The 15,865-nt window shown below is 40.2% G+C and overlaps 1 non-coding gene across 1 annotated transcript; it reads right to left on the reverse strand.

The window, feature by feature from the left end:
• Positions 1-261: 261 nt before the first annotated feature.
• Positions 262-395, reverse strand: LOC142435392 (small nucleolar RNA SNORA42/SNORA80 family). Its single transcript, XR_012781455.1, has one exon. It is a non-coding gene; the product is annotated as a small nucleolar RNA SNORA42/SNORA80 family (small nucleolar RNA).
• Positions 396-15,865: the final 15,470 nt, after the last annotated feature.

Consider the following 15,865-nt stretch of genomic DNA (forward strand, 5'->3'; position numbering starts at 1 on the left):
TGTTTATTCCTTACTGTTTTTCCCGTTCCTCCATGAATGCCTATTGTTTAAAATTAATTTCGACATCATTATTATTTTATATGAATCTAAGGACTGAAGTTTTCATTGCCTTTCTTATTGTTCTCTCTTTAGGCATCTGACCTGCCTAGCATTTTATAATGAACTCAAAGATTACAGTTCTTCAGTAGAGTTTATTTCTTCTTATCTATCTATCTATCTATCTATCTATTTATTTATTTATTTGTTTGTTTGTTTGTTTTTCACTGTGCAACCCACTTCAGCGCCTGAAGCACACAGGGTAAAGCCAGGCAATGGTTCGGGATTACAGTTTGATTTGGCATGGGACACTGTGAGAGGCCCATGGGATTGGACCTGCCACAAATCCAAACCCATGCACAAGAGTTTATTTCTATAATCAATCTTTCCCTTGCCCTCTCTGGTCCTCTGTGAAACTGACTTCTCTTCTCCTTTCATGGAGTAAACTTACCACAAGTGTATGTCTTGTTTTCTCCTTGGTTCAAAACAAAGAAATTTCTCTTTGTACACATGGAGAAAGTAGGTGGAAAATAGTGTCTCAGATTCCTATGTCTTCTCATGTATGACTCATAAAAGGAGTAGAAGCGTGTATTCATTTAAGCTGAGCATGCTCAATTGAGCTGTTTAAGTCTTCTTATGGAGCTAAGTGACATTGAAAGAGTTTTTATCTTCTGATTTTTTATGAAAGAATATAGGATGATAGAATCATGAACCAATGTTCAATTCCCTAGTTCTCTGAGTTATAGTCATTGTTGGAAGGGCACCCTGGACTATCTGTTAGACTTATTTCCTTATAAACTTTCTCATGGTTGGAGTACAGATGTACAGATCAAGTTCATTTCCCAAAGCCATTCCTTCTACTGCCTGCTGCTTTCCTGGGATTCTCCTGCAGATTTGTCCATCTTTGCTGTTCCTTCCTGACTTTGGAAGTTTGTTTCAGGCAAATTCTTCTCTTTGTTCATCTCTTGCTCTTGAAACTTGGGTGACTCAGGCTGCCTGTGGCAAGTAAGTCAATTCATGAAGCAGATGGGCGGTGGGGTTGGACAGGGAGAGTTGGAGTGAACATGTCATTCAAGGAAACAGAGTGGGTCCGGTCCATCTCAACTCGCTGTCGAGGCACAGAGAATGTAGAGGATTTAGGGACATTAAGAAAGAAGGGGCTCTGGTAGAGGGACCTTAATAATCTTATCACTTGTTACAGGACAACCAAACCAAACTCACGCCCATGGAGACAATTTCAACTCATAGTGACCCTGTAGGGCTGTGGGTTTCTAAGACTGTAACTCTATGGGAGTAGAAAGACTCTACTTTATGGGTTAATAAATATCATGTTTTCTTTCATAAGCTGCTTTCTTCTCTGATGGTCAGTAGTCTTCAAATATTGAGTGGTGATGACTCATAAAACAATTTATTCTACTTTTTCCTTGGGATGTGGGAGAATATGTTTCCATCTATTTTCTCTTTAGTCAATGCTCCTGTCCTTCTGGTTAAACATTACAAACAACTCTTTTTTCTTTATCTTTCTTTTTCTTTTTCTTTTACAATTTTTACTAATAAAGAAACTATAACAAGTGACACATAAATTATATTTACAAAATGAATAATTCTGATCCCACTCTGCACTTATTTTACTATGATCTAGGTAATTCTCTTTTACTTAAATCACTTTTAAGGAGTTACCTTAATTTCTAACTTCCAGAAAAACAGCAAAGGCAAGTTAATTAACTGCAAACTCCGTGGAGCCTGATGTGACATCACTATAGATTATTGTTCTGTGAAGCACCTTCTATGGGCTATTATTATTATTCATTTTATGGGTGCAACTATGGTTTGGCTGAAGAACGATCTCTGAGAGTGGATTCCGTTCTCTGTTTAAAGAATGTCTAAAGGTGACCAATATTTATCAGATCAGTAATTCTGATCTTTTTAAAGATTTTCCTTCTTCCTCTACATTTTTCTCCCACTCTATCCAGGACCTTCTATTATGATCCTACTTAGAGCTATCAGTAGTGCTAGCCGGGCACCGTCTAGTTCTTCTAGTCTCAGGATGAACAGAGGTTGTAGTTCACATACTCCACCTTTTGGGCTTGTTTCTTTGAATCTTTACCTTTCATCACTCTTTTCTGCTCCCATCAGGAAGATACCAATAGCTGTGTCTTAGGTGCCCACTCACATACTCCTGTCACTACTCACCAAGCTGGGCTGGGAACGTTGCCTTTGTGGACCCTATTATGCCAATTGACATTGATGCTCCCCCCAACTATGGTCCCCACTTCAGTGATTCATGTCATCAAGGTGTTTGGTTAGGGCTGAGATGTTTTCATAACGTTGCCCATGTATAAGAGGGGCTCCAAAATGTTCATGGAAAATTAAATGAAAAGATAATAAACTTGTCTATGACCTTTTGGAAGCCCCTTTACCCACTTGTATATAGTTGCAGCACACATGCATGTGTGTGTAGAAATAATCTGTGGATTGATATAGAGGCTGCAACATGGGCTCAAGACTAGGGATAATGACGAGGACGGCACAGGAGTGGGCAATCTTTCCTTCTGCTGTGTGAGGGTTAGAATGGACTCTATGGCACCTAACAAGAACATCCTTTGTCAAACCATAAATGTAGATGGCTATGCTCATGCATAATTCCATACCTTTTCATCTGTGAATTCACTCATAAATCAGCCTGTTATAGCAGAATTGCATGTATTATGGTACTCACAATTATGGCATTTTTACTCTTCCATACGTCCCAGTGTCTTCCTTTACCTTGGGCATGTATGTTGACCATGCCCTTATTGTGTATCGCCTGTCTCTTCTCCCAAGTTAATACATGTTTATGATCTAGTTAGTTATTTACCCCCCTATTCCCCTTTCCCTCAAATCTCTGGTAGCCATAAAAAAACAAAAACAAGAAAAAAAACAGCGAAAAGTTTCTTTTCCTTCACATTTCCCTGGGCAGTGTTTTGTTCTATTGTACATGGTCACTGTGAGTTGAAATGCATCTAACAACAACAACAACAGCAGCAACAGCAACAACATGGGAGTCCCCTTGGGAATAGTCTGCAGATAGGAGCTTTCAGGTATCAGAGCAGCTTTCCCAGGAAGCAATATCTAGACTGAAAATTGAAAGATGAGTCGGGCTTGGCGACGTAAAATGGAGTGGGCAGGTTGGATGGAGGGCTAAGCTAAGAAGACGAGTTTGGGTTAAATTTGGAGAAGTAGGTAATAGTAAAGAATTTATATTTTATTCTGTCAGGAGGGGGCTTTCAGGTGGCAGAAAACGTGATCGGTTTTCCTTTTCAATAGTGTTCACTGGCTGTTGGGGTTAGCAAGAGGTGGCTACAGAGGTGAAAGGAGTGGAAGGTAGCAGCAACCATGGGAAGGCTAGCTAGCAGTTAAGAGCGGCCTCATTAATCATAAGAACAATGGCACCCCCACACTATCCCCCCCCAAACTGATGCCACACAGACTTTGGATGTGAGGCACAGTGTCGGTGTGCATTCATTCTGCCGAACAATGGGAACGAAGAATAATCTAATACATTGTCACAGCCAGGTATCAGCTTACGTACAATCTGGTAGAATAAGTTTATACCTTTGGTTTTTATTCTGGAAGCAATTAGGAATGACTATTTAGACATTATAAGGGATAGAAATATTAATCCAGTGGTCATCTAATTTGCATTTTAATGTAATATATCCTTTAAATTTTAAATTTCAAAGGAAAGCACTGCAAAATGCTTCAACAATCTTTGTACACTTTTCACAATGCATCTTCTAAAATTACCCGACATAATTATAGCACAGCGATCCAAACCAAGAAATTACCCCTGATAACATTCCTACGAGCTATCCTCTCTTGTTTGATTTTCACCAGTTTTTCCACCAATACCATTATTTCTTGGGCCATGATCTCAGATTGCATTTCGTTTTCACATCTACCTTTGTTTCTGGTGTTCTACGGTTACCGTAGTCTCTTTGTGTTGTATGGCTTTGATACGTTTGAAGAATAGTAACCAATTATTTTCTGGAGTCCTCTTATTTCTTCTTATGATTTGAATGTGATTATGCATTTTCAACCAGGATCTGACAGAGTCAGTGCCGTGCCTGAGATGTTGATCTGTTTTTGCCCTGCCCATGCTAACACTGATCGCTTGGTTAAGATGGTCGAGTGCCAGATCCCATCCTTGGACGTTTATCATTCTAATTTTTTAAATTTGATTGTAACTTTTGAAAGTGCTCCCTGGACATAACATGGAGAGGAGTGGATCAAAAGCAAGACAAGTGTTGGACAGAATAGTGAAGAGACCAGACCATGTAAGGGATAATGGTGATGCAGACTAGGGAGCAATGATAGAAAAGAGGAAAACGTGCAATTTTTTGGGAGTAAATTTGAAAGCCTTACTGATGAATTGACTATTAGTAGAGGAAGAAGTATGTCATATAAAGTGTGCTTCTAACACATTGGCATAGATGGCTAGTGGTGAAATTCTGAGAGATAGAAGCACCACATTAAGTTGAAATATTGACAATAATTTGGATGGATAAAGGAGGGTAAGGCAAGAAGCTACTTATGCACTCGCCGAAGTTAACAATTGGAGCTTGATTTCTGGCCTACACAACTGGATACACTGGATGCAAATTTGGTGGGAGACTACCTGATGGCATGCTAGAGGATAAGCTCTTTGGGTTGGAAGCAACTATCCCATGGCCACAACCATGAACCCAAACATCCCACCAATCCTGAGGTTAGGACATGGAGGGGAACGCTTCATTCAACTCCATATTGGGTCACTACAAGTCAAAGACAACCTCACAGCTCCTAACAACAATGACATTAATAGCAAAGAAAGGGATGGTAGTGGAACCTGGGGGGACTTCTGTCAGAGCCCGGTGTGATACATCTTACAATATGCGTTTCCAGCAGTATATTGTAGAGTCTGGCAGGTGAACATTTTCTATCTGGTCTTGAAAAAGCAAAGGTCAAGGAATCTTACCACGAGCTGTTGTTCCTCTTCAAAAATATTATTGATTCTTTTATCTGCTGATAGGTTTTGTGATGTTGCTTTGGCAAGTGCCATTGAATACCTGCTGCCGTATTCTCCTTGAGATTCAGAAGCTCTCAAAAGAAAGCCTCAGCCCCATAGGGGGAAAATGTCCAAATCAATCAAGGAATCAAGTACCATGCCACCTGTACCTCATCCGGAAGCAATGTTAGACAAAGCCAAAATTGCTGTCGAACAGACCACAGTGTGCTCCCCCACTGAAACATGAACATCAACGAAGCAGCAAGGAGAATGACTCAGATGTACTTATCTGTAGAACTAGAGCTCTGTTTATCCCTTTCAAACTACTCAGTGGCAAGCCAACCAAACGTACACTTTTTTTTTTTTAAGAAGGGAAGGATGCTCATCATTTTTCAGGGCATGAAACTAGTAGACAGACTTCAGAGCCCTGGGAAAGAAAAATTTTAGAAGACCTTCCCCCCCACCCCCACCCCATTAAGAACAAGCCACACTGCCTTTCTCTTTCTTCATAATGAAAATTCCAGCCATTTTTCCTATTATCTCTTTTTTAAATCATCAATTCAGCAAATAGAGAAAGAGCCCCTAATATGTGTACATTGTTTCCACTATCTATAGCTTGACAGATGGCAAATTGCATGGGCAATTTATCTAAAATCATAGCATATGAATCAGTGCAAAGACTTAGGACTCTGTTATCAATGAGACCGGGCATAGAGCCTATTGAAAAATCGGAAGGGAGGGAGAGTGTAAGCTAGGCACCAAGGAGGAGTCCTGGTGGCACAGTTGTCATGAGTTGTGCTGCCAGCGGCAAGGTCAGCAGCTGGAACCCACCAGCAACTCTGCTGGAGAAACACAAGGCTTCCCACGCCTATAAAGAGTGACAGTATCAGAAACCCCACAGGGGCAGTTCTGCCCTGTCCTATGAGTCAGCATCCAATCCGCGATAGTGAGTTTGATTTCAGTTTTTAATCTAGTAGTACTTTAGGGTACAGAGTGTATTGTGCAGTAAGTCATTATGACAAAACGAGATAAGGCACTCATTTGTGGCATCTCATAGAATTCCAACCGGAGAAACATCCTGTTTCTATCCTATTCAGTTGAAGAGTTCAAAACATTTTAGGGATCCTAGACTCCACATCCAAAGCAACGTGACTCATCAGTTCCTGGACTGATCCTTCTGCACACTTTCCAATCACATAGCTGGAGGAAGAGACCTTAATTTTATTCACAATAGTTGATTTTTAAGCATCCATAGGAAAATACAGATTGGGTGGAAGGCTAAAAGACAGGGAGGTCAAGCAATCATTTTAGTTGCAACAACCCTGAATACATCAAGCGTGGATGGCCTGAATGGCTTCTTCAATTTCTCGTGTGTAGACACAGAGACTTCTGCTACATCAAATGCTATTGTGAGTCACCTCCAAATCTGTTCAGGCTTCATGCAACCTCATGCAGAACAGGAAAAAACAGTGTCAGGTCCTCAACCATCCTCCCAACTATGCTTACGTTTGAGCTCATCATTGAAGCCCTGCATCAATCGGTTTCATCAAGGGTCTTCGACTTTTTTGCTCTCCCTCCATTTTACCAAGCACGATGTCCTTTATCAGGCACCAGTCTCTCCGGATATTATGCCGAAAGTACGTGAGACCAAGACTCACAATCTTTGCTTCTAAGGAGCATTCTGTCCATGGGATTTTGAATATTCTTCACCAGGACCATACGTCAAATGCATACATTCTACTTTGTTCTTCCTTATTCAATTTCCAAGTGTCATATGCACATGAGACAATTGAAAATACCACAGCCCAAGTCAAGCACTCTATGTCCTCCAAGTGACATTCTTGCTCTTCAACACTTTAAAGAGACCTTGTGCAGTCGATTTCCCTAATTCAACTGCACCACATAGTCTTGAATAAGTAGTCTCTGCTGAGAGTTACAATTCAGATAGTGTCAGTTAAAAATGTCAAGTAAATTGAATAAGGTTTTTTAAATTTAGCTAATGAAACCTTAAGATTATTTTTTTCTTTTCTAGAGACCTTACATACACTCTGCTGAAATAAAATAGAGCCATTTTCCAGAGAGATAAATATTTTCATATCTCTTGCTACCAATAAATGGTATAAGGGAAAATAATATCCTGGAAATAGCAAATGAAGGTAGTATTCACTTACCTGTCATCCTATTAGTCACCTAACTAATTAAAATGATTGCCCGAGTGGAAGCATTTGGACGGACATAGTAGCTAATTTAACATTGAGATTCGTGGGTACCAAGGGGATTGCAAGGTCTTATGGCAGATTTCTTCTCAAATGAAAGCCTTGACTTTTTTAGAGACTAAGATAATCCCACAAATATCCTAAAGTTCAAGAAAAAATCAATATTAGACATATATCAACTGTATAACCACTGTAAAAAGTGAAAAAGTTACCTCAAACAACTGGCAATAGAAATTCCGTACAATCCAGGGATCCTTCTGCTGGGCATGTATCCTCAGGAAGAGGCACAATCAGCACATCCATGCCCTGTTAATAATGACAAGAAGATGGAGACAAGCTAAAAGGCCATCAGGGAGAGCTGGCTAGTGGGTGTGAAGAACATTTCTTAATAAGAGGGACAAGAGAAATCAAGGAGATAGTGAAGAGTAAACTATGGAGGGGTTAAACTGTCAAATATGAAGGTGATGGTCTAAAATGTAACCCCCATCTGATGTACAAAGAAATTTTTTATGAAAAAAGAAAAGAAATGGAGACACACCTCATGATATGAATGGACTTAGAGGACAGTATACTGAGTGAAATTATGTCGTCAAAAACAACAGGGTAAATATGGTGTGAGACCACTTTTATAGAAAAATTAATCAAGAAAAGTTCTTCTTACCAAAAGAAACATACCCTGGTGGTTCTGAGGGAGGGAGGGTGCAGGTCACTAGGGAACCAATAGGGGCCGGAGGGTAGACGGGTGTTAAATTTGATGCAAGGGAAGATACTGTTTTACAAGTGGGAGATGCGACAAAGGTGAAGATTAATGCAAAATGATGATTGCTACAAAATCCCTCACATAATCCACGATAAGAATAGTAAAAAAGTTCACACACATTGGTAAATAACTTAAACAGATAATACATTATATCAGGCAATAAATTAAAGGTAGGATTTCTGGCTTATTTCTTAATTCTAGTTCCCTGAGAATGGAAATTAAAATGCTAAACACTCGCTTTCCTCATTTCCCTTTTAGCAACTCCTCAGCTTGGTCATTTTCCTTGCTTCTTTACCTGGTACTAGTTACAGAAAGCAGTTTCACTAGGCCTTGTTTCTTTTTTAGTGACCTCCTTTAAAATGTGCACATTTTAGTCCCTCAGAAAGAAAAGGACATATGACCCTTTCTTGAACACACTAAAGCAGTGATTCTCAACCTTCCTAATGCCGCAACACTGTAATATAGTTCCTTATGTTATGGTGACCCCCTCTCCCAAACCATAAAATTATTTTTGCTGCTACCTCATAACTGTCATTTTGCTACTGCTATGAACCGGGCAACCCTGTGAAAGGGTGGTTCAAGTCCCAAAGGCATCGCGACCCACCGGTTGAGAACCGCTGCTCTAAAGACTCAGATGAATAATTGTCACTTCTGCCTGCCTGCTTTAAAGCTAGTTGATGTGGAATCTATTCCTACTGATGATGACCCTGTGCATGGCAGAGCAGAACTATGTTCCATGAGAATTTCAATGGCTAATATTGCAAAAGGAGATTGCCACACATTGACATCAAAAGGCTGAGAGGGAAAATGAGGGAGTTGAGGTTTCTGATAAACTTGGCCTGGCCAAGATAGTCAGTGGTTTGGCAACTAATCCCTACCAATCCCCTGTGACCTGATCTAAGGCAATCTCTTCCCATCCACTCAGTTGTAAGTCTCCACAATGGGATAAGATGAAGGTAGAATGCAATGCTCACACTCAGGTCACAGACCTGCCACTATTAATTGCCTAGGGGTGTGGCCTCCTTCCAATGTAAATGGTTAGTGGATGCTGTCAGACTGACTGCTTATTTTGTTCTTGCTGTGTCTAGATCCTGCAACTGGATAAATGACCTCTGTTTTTGTTGTTTTAATTTGATCCAATGGCCTGCCATATTGTCTGTCCATTCTGGGAGTCCTCAGAGCCCTGCTATCTGATCCATTCACCTTGGTATCATTCGTTTCTTGAAGAACAAGCCTAATCTACTGACCTTAGATTCATCTACTTCTGCTGCCATCAGCCTGCCTGTGATCTTCCGGACAATCTTGGGTTCATTACTTCCCTCCCCCATGTGCCACCCCCCCTACCCTGCAAAGCTAGATGAATATGGAGAAACATATTTCAAGTCTGACCTACAGACTTGAAACTTGCCAATTGGTACAACTGTGTGACACAGTTTCAAATATAAAAGTATCTATACATACCCATAACAGTGTCACTGGTTTTGTTTCTCTTGAGAAGCTAGCTTAAGATAGGGATCGGGTTAGCCTCAAAAGCAGGTGCAGCAGATCCTTGAAGAGGCCTGCGTGGAATTCTGGCACCTCCAGAACTGGAGGCATCACACCCATTGTTTTCTTCCAGGGAGTTTAATTTTAATTTAGTGGAGCCCCAGATATGACAAAATAATAATTTATAAATTATCAAGGGTTCATGAGGGAGGAGGAAGTGGGGAAGAAGGGGAAAAATGAGGAGCTGCTGCCAGGGGCTTAAGTGAAGAGCAAATGTTTTGAGAATGATGAGCTCAATTAATGTACAAATGTGTTTTACACAATTGATGAATGTGTGGATTGTGAAAAGAGTTGTATGAGTCCCTAATTAAAAAAGATAGAACAACAACAAAAAAAGTTAGTGGAGCCTCAAGAAGAGACAATTGTTTCTACTCCTTAGATTGAGACTAAGATTAACTGTACAAGGGGAGGAAATTCAGTTTTGAGATTACTTAAATAAGAAATGTGGATTGTTAATAACAAAAGGGTTCAATCTCAGTAACAATCAAAACCATAATCCAAACTCACTGTCATAGAGTTGATTCTGACTCAGCCACTCTGAAAGACCGAGTAGAGCAACTCCCGAGTTTCTGACACTGTGACTACTTATGGGAGCAGACAGCCTCACCCTTCTCACGAGGAGGAGCTGTGGTCTTGAAGTGCCAACTTTACAATTTAATGTCTCAACCCTTATCCCATAGCACCATTAGTGCTCCTTCAGTAATATTCAAAGGAACATACTTTGAAATTCTAATCCTCTATCACATTTCATCTATCAAGTTAACAACAGCAAAAAGTTCACTGTAGATATCCTATGCTGCAAGGGTGATAGCCGAAGGAAGTTTTCCTATGTGACTATTGAGAATGTCAAATAAGACACAGGGTTGTTTATATGGGGGTTGGGGATTACATCACGTATCAAGAATCATGAAAATGCACATTCTCTTTGATTCCACTGTTGAGGTTTAACAGAAGATGGAACAGAGGTTTTTATTGGAGCTGCTATTTACCCCACATGAGGACCTCCTCCTCGCCGACCCCCAGAGCAAAAGCGCAGATCTGTTGGGAGACCTGGATCACATTGATGCTGGCTGTTTGAAAGTGTTCAATGCTGTTTGTGATTGCACTTGGCTCCTAAGGCAGCTTTAGCTTTGAAAGATTATTTTAAACTCTAAAAATAAAATATATAAAGCAATGCACCGATGAATAGTTCTTTAAGTCAAAGTCCATTGAAAAGGCTTAGATCTGCTGTTTTATCTCCTGGAAAGTGAATTCATTTAATTGAAGAAAATTTCCAAAGATCAGATCAGTTGGGGGTGCTTGATAACAAATCCAAAAGAAACCATTTTCCCCATAAGTAGCATAGGACATATTAAAATTAATTGAGTTCATTTTAATCAAGTAAGCAGCTTGGAGAGGATGCATTCTTGCAGGAAGCCATGGAAATATCCATAATATAAATGCTGAGTAAGAAATGCATCTGCACCTTTCCCCACCCAGCAGCTAGTGCTGTTGGGAAGGCTCTCCACCTCGCTTTACTGCACAGCCACCATTGAATGACACTTTTGAGTCCGGACGGGGTTGTCATTTGGCACCCTGTCAGTGATGGATTCAGAAAGCTAAACCCTCTACTTAATTAGAATAGTCATGATCCAGATGGTAGTCATCATATATTACATGATTATTATAGTACAAACATATATATAATCACAGTATACACATACATAGTATAATATGTGTATCTATATATATATATATGATGTATGATATACTGTTCTTCCTTTCAACTTGGGGGGGAACCCCTGCAAAACCACTCCTGAGCATGGCCCTGCATCTTCACCTGTGAATAAACACTAAATAATGACTTGGGAAGAATGACACGAGAATGAAATGTCAGGATACCATGCTACAAGAAAGGATCAAGTAGCCCTAGTAATGAAGAGCCTGTCATTTTGACATGAAGGGGAAAAATATCACAAGAAGTGCCAGATATCTAGGGAGGGCAAGTGCTTGTCATTTCCATGAAGAGACAAAGGAAAAGCAGCTTGATTAAAATAGCTACAAATTACTGCTCCAACCATTTTTTAATTATAAAATAATAAAAAGCAAACCCTACCCAATAGCATTTCCTGCATGAGGATTTGGATAGAACATAGCATTTAATGAGAGTTGTACCTTAGGTCGCTCTGTACACACTTGTATTTGGCAGTGGCTCCAGACTGTCTCTCTCTGACAAAGTAGAATGCAGCTTGCAGGTCACACTGTAGCAAACACCTCCTTTCACACTTTAATGCAACGTGACTCCAAAGACCTGCAGTTACTTTTAATGCCAGATTGTCAAATTCAGAGACTGGAGAGGATGAGCTGACTTTAGCAGGACAGCCTGCCTAAGAATTTTTTTACCTCCTTTGAATGGGTTACAATTCTTTATCCAGACACTTTGAGGACATTGTCTGAAACAATAGTATCCATTTTGTGGGTGTACAACCTGAACACCAGATAAGTCAAGTTAACTTGGCCAAGTTGACATAGCACGTAGCATAAGAATTGGCCTATTTCTCAAAGTCTATCAGAGTCACAAACTTGATATCATTTCCCTTTAGTATGATGTCACTGTAACAATAACAATAAAAAAGGCCAGAGAGCTAGGGTTTGAGATTAACTTTGTTATTGACTCAACACATGATCTTGAAGAAATCAGGTCTTTAGTGGCTGTCTCCTTGTGTAGTTACCAGGAGCACTCAGTGCCATTGCTAGAAAGATTCTACAAGCCACCTGGTCCTCCAGACCACGTGCCATTTACCAGGCTCCCTTCTTTTTCACTGCACCTCTCAGGGTTCATTAGTTTCTGTTTGTTTTGTTTTTTTCATTTCACCAGTGTGGTACTTGAATAAATCTTGTTGGAATCAGAATGGACAGGAAGTGGAGTTTGTCCCCATAGGCTGCTAGAATATGTCCCTCAGAGTGTTGTATCAAGTGCAGTAATAGGGACATATTGGAACATCCCAGTCCCAGGCCTTTATTCTTATCACACTTGGTTGGATTCCCTGGTCTCTCATAATTAGGGAAGCCTCTGGAACTTCAGCTGTAGGGTAGGAGTGCAGGAAATCCTGAATGGATTATTTAATTAATTGAATTATCTCTGCTAATAGTCTCTAACATTAGCTAGGATAATAAAAAGTGAGCTGCAGTAGCAATGGAACTCCTCCTGCAAAATGGTGAACTCAGTCTCCCAAAGCGGAATGGGTCAAGATCCCAAAGATATCAAATCCGCCTTCTTTAATTTTAGAGGAATACATATTACCTTCTGGAAACTGAAAACACACACATATATATGTACATTTCTTTACTCCTGGAAAAAAGTATTTGTTTGGATTATAGTCAAAGATTAGAATTCAATTATAAACACCATTACCTATCAACGACCATTTAATTAAGTTCTACATGTCAATAATAAGTTCAGGTACACGCTCACAGGAGAAGTCAAGCAGTGGTGGTTGAGTTGATTCCAATTCCTGGTGATCCCATGTATGTTGGAGTAGAGCTGTTCTCCATAGGGTTGGCAGTAACTCCATTTTCAGAGGTAGATCAACAGGCCTTTCATCCAAGTTTGCTCTAGATGGATTTGAATTGTCGACCTTTGGGTTAGTAGCAAAGAGTGTTTAGAGTTCTGGCCACCATAGATTTCTATCACTCTATTTTTTTAGTAATAGTGGGACAGATGGCAGAAACCTTAATTTGCTAAACATCCTCATGCCAGAGGAACATGTGTAAGGTTCTTCAGAGACTCTGTCTCATTTGAATGCCACCCCCCCTGTATCCCACCCCTCAAATTTGATGTTGTGAGTTTTCCTGTCTTCATTTCGCAGTTGAGATAACTAAGGCACCTAGAGGTTAACAGCTTGTCCAGAGTTCCACAATAGGCATGACTGTATGGCGTCAGGCCCCTCTACTCTCCTACACACTACAAAGCATCTGTGTTGTCTCTGCTGGCCTTTCATAGCCTCCAAATGGAAGACACATTTAACAGATGGAAAGGATATGGTTTGTGGCTTTGTAACATAGTGTAGTATCCCCCCATGGGCAGATAACTTTCCATGTCCTTTATTATAGCTAGGATCCAACCAACTGAAGAAATGAATACAAATTTGGAATGAGGAGAAATGAAAGTGTTGCTTAGATACTGGCCCAAGCTGACTCATCACCTAATTAATTCTCTGAACAGACCTCTGAAGGAGGGGATATTAGCTGTCTATTGACAGATGAGGAAACTGAGCCAAAGAAAGTTGAAATGGCTTATATATCATCACTCAGGGGACTTGACAGAGCTGTAAAAAGACCTTTGACCTTTGAACTCCTCTTTCTGCTTTAAATAAGAATGTTCCACATCAATAAATAAATTTCAAAAATCTCTGTAACATCTAGCACCTATCATGTAGACCAATTGTTCCTTGAAAATATGACCATACTGGTGTCCGGCTATCAAAAGAGATAGTGTCTGGGGTCTTAAAGGCTTGAAGATAAACAAGTGGCCATCAGCTCAGAAGCAACAAAGTGCACATGGAAGAACACACCAGCCTGTGTGATCACGTGGTTCCGAAGGGATCAGTTATCAGGCATTAAAGAACAAAAAAATCATATCATTGGGTGCACGCCGCCATGATATGGTCGCTGAGGAAAAATGGGTGCATAAGCAAGTGTGGTGAAGAAAGCTGATGGTGCCTGGCTATCAAAAGAGATAGTGTCTGGGATCTTAAAGGCTTGAAGGTGAACAAGCGGCCATCTAGCTCAGAAGCAACAAAGCCCACATGGAAAAAGCACACCAGCCTTTGCGATCACCAGGTGTTGAAGGGATCAGGTGTAAGGCATCATCAGAAAAAAAATTTTTACCATAGTAAATGAAATGGGAAGTGCAGAGTGGTGACCCAAAGCCCATCTGTCGGCCGCTGGAGATCCCCTCACAGAGGGGTCTAGCAGAGGAGATGAATCAGTCAGGGTGCGAAGTAGCACTGATGAAGAATACAGCTTTCCTCCAGTTCCTAAATGCTTCCTCTCCCCCTTTATTTTTAAAAAATAAAGATTTTATTTAAAAAATAAAGATTATTTTATTTTAAAAATATGGTAATTTTTTTCTGATGATGCCTTACACATGATCCCTTCAGCACCTTGTGATCGCACAGGCTGGTGTGCTTTTTCCATGTGGGCTTTGTTGCTTCTGAGCTAGATGGCCGCTTGTTTACCTTCAAGCCTTTAAGACCCCAGGCACTATATTTTCATTTTTCAAAAGAAAATATGACCATACTGTAGGAATACCATTTCTTACAAAATGAAGACTGGTGACTTACTTTCTACAAGAGTCATTCAGGTTTTGAGGATATCAAATAACTAGTGAATATAGACCTGACTTTTAATTTAACAAGCAAATTATTACAAGCTGGAAAATGCTAGAATTGGGAAAGGACTCATATAGAACAAATATTTCGCGTCTGCCAGGGGCCCAAAAGTGAATCATAAACAAAATATTCAAGTAGAAACCCAAGCATTGGATCAAATAGCAGCCTCTCCATGCCTCTCTTATTAGAAGAGTTCAAAGACTATTTCACCGGCACACTTATCAGCCTAGATCTTTTGGGTTCTCTGTTAACACAGTCAGGAAGCAATCAGAATACTGAGCACTGAAAAACTACTAGTTGAATCATAGAAGGAAGGAGCTTTTATTTCTAAACTATCATTGAAAATCTCTTATTACATGTTAAGGACTGTGATAAATCATGGATGAAATTCACTGTCTGATTTAACCCTCACAGAAAAAAACTTTAGATACAGGTGCTATTATTTATTCTTATTCATGTATTACAAACAGGGAAACTGAGGCATGGCACTTTGATGTATTGGATGCAGCTCAAAGAGGCTGAAAAGGCATTTCAACTCAAGATTCTTGTTCCAGAACCCGAGCTTTGAAAAGTCAATGCTTTTCTTTTGTCAAAAGGAATATACAGAGGTACAGAGGCAACATATCTGCTGCATAAAGCAGTCCACTTTCCCCAATGAAGATCAGACTGGGCTGTTAGCCAATATACTCTATTATCCCTCATACTTTGAAATGAAGACCATGTGCCATTGATGATCAGTCAACAGACATCTGTGCAATATACGCTGTGTAGAGCTCCAGACAAGCGGAACAAGCAAGACTGTAATGGGGGCAACCATGACAGAGTCTCAGAACTCCTTAACTAGACTTGTAAAAAGAAATAAGACCTGACCCCAGGATAGGATTCCTGCAGTGACACCCGGACTGCGTCT

This window comes from Tenrec ecaudatus, chromosome X (genome assembly GCF_050624435.1).
Source record: "Tenrec ecaudatus isolate mTenEca1 chromosome X, mTenEca1.hap1, whole genome shotgun sequence".
Lineage (NCBI taxonomy): Eukaryota > Metazoa > Chordata > Mammalia > Afrosoricida > Tenrecidae > Tenrec > Tenrec ecaudatus.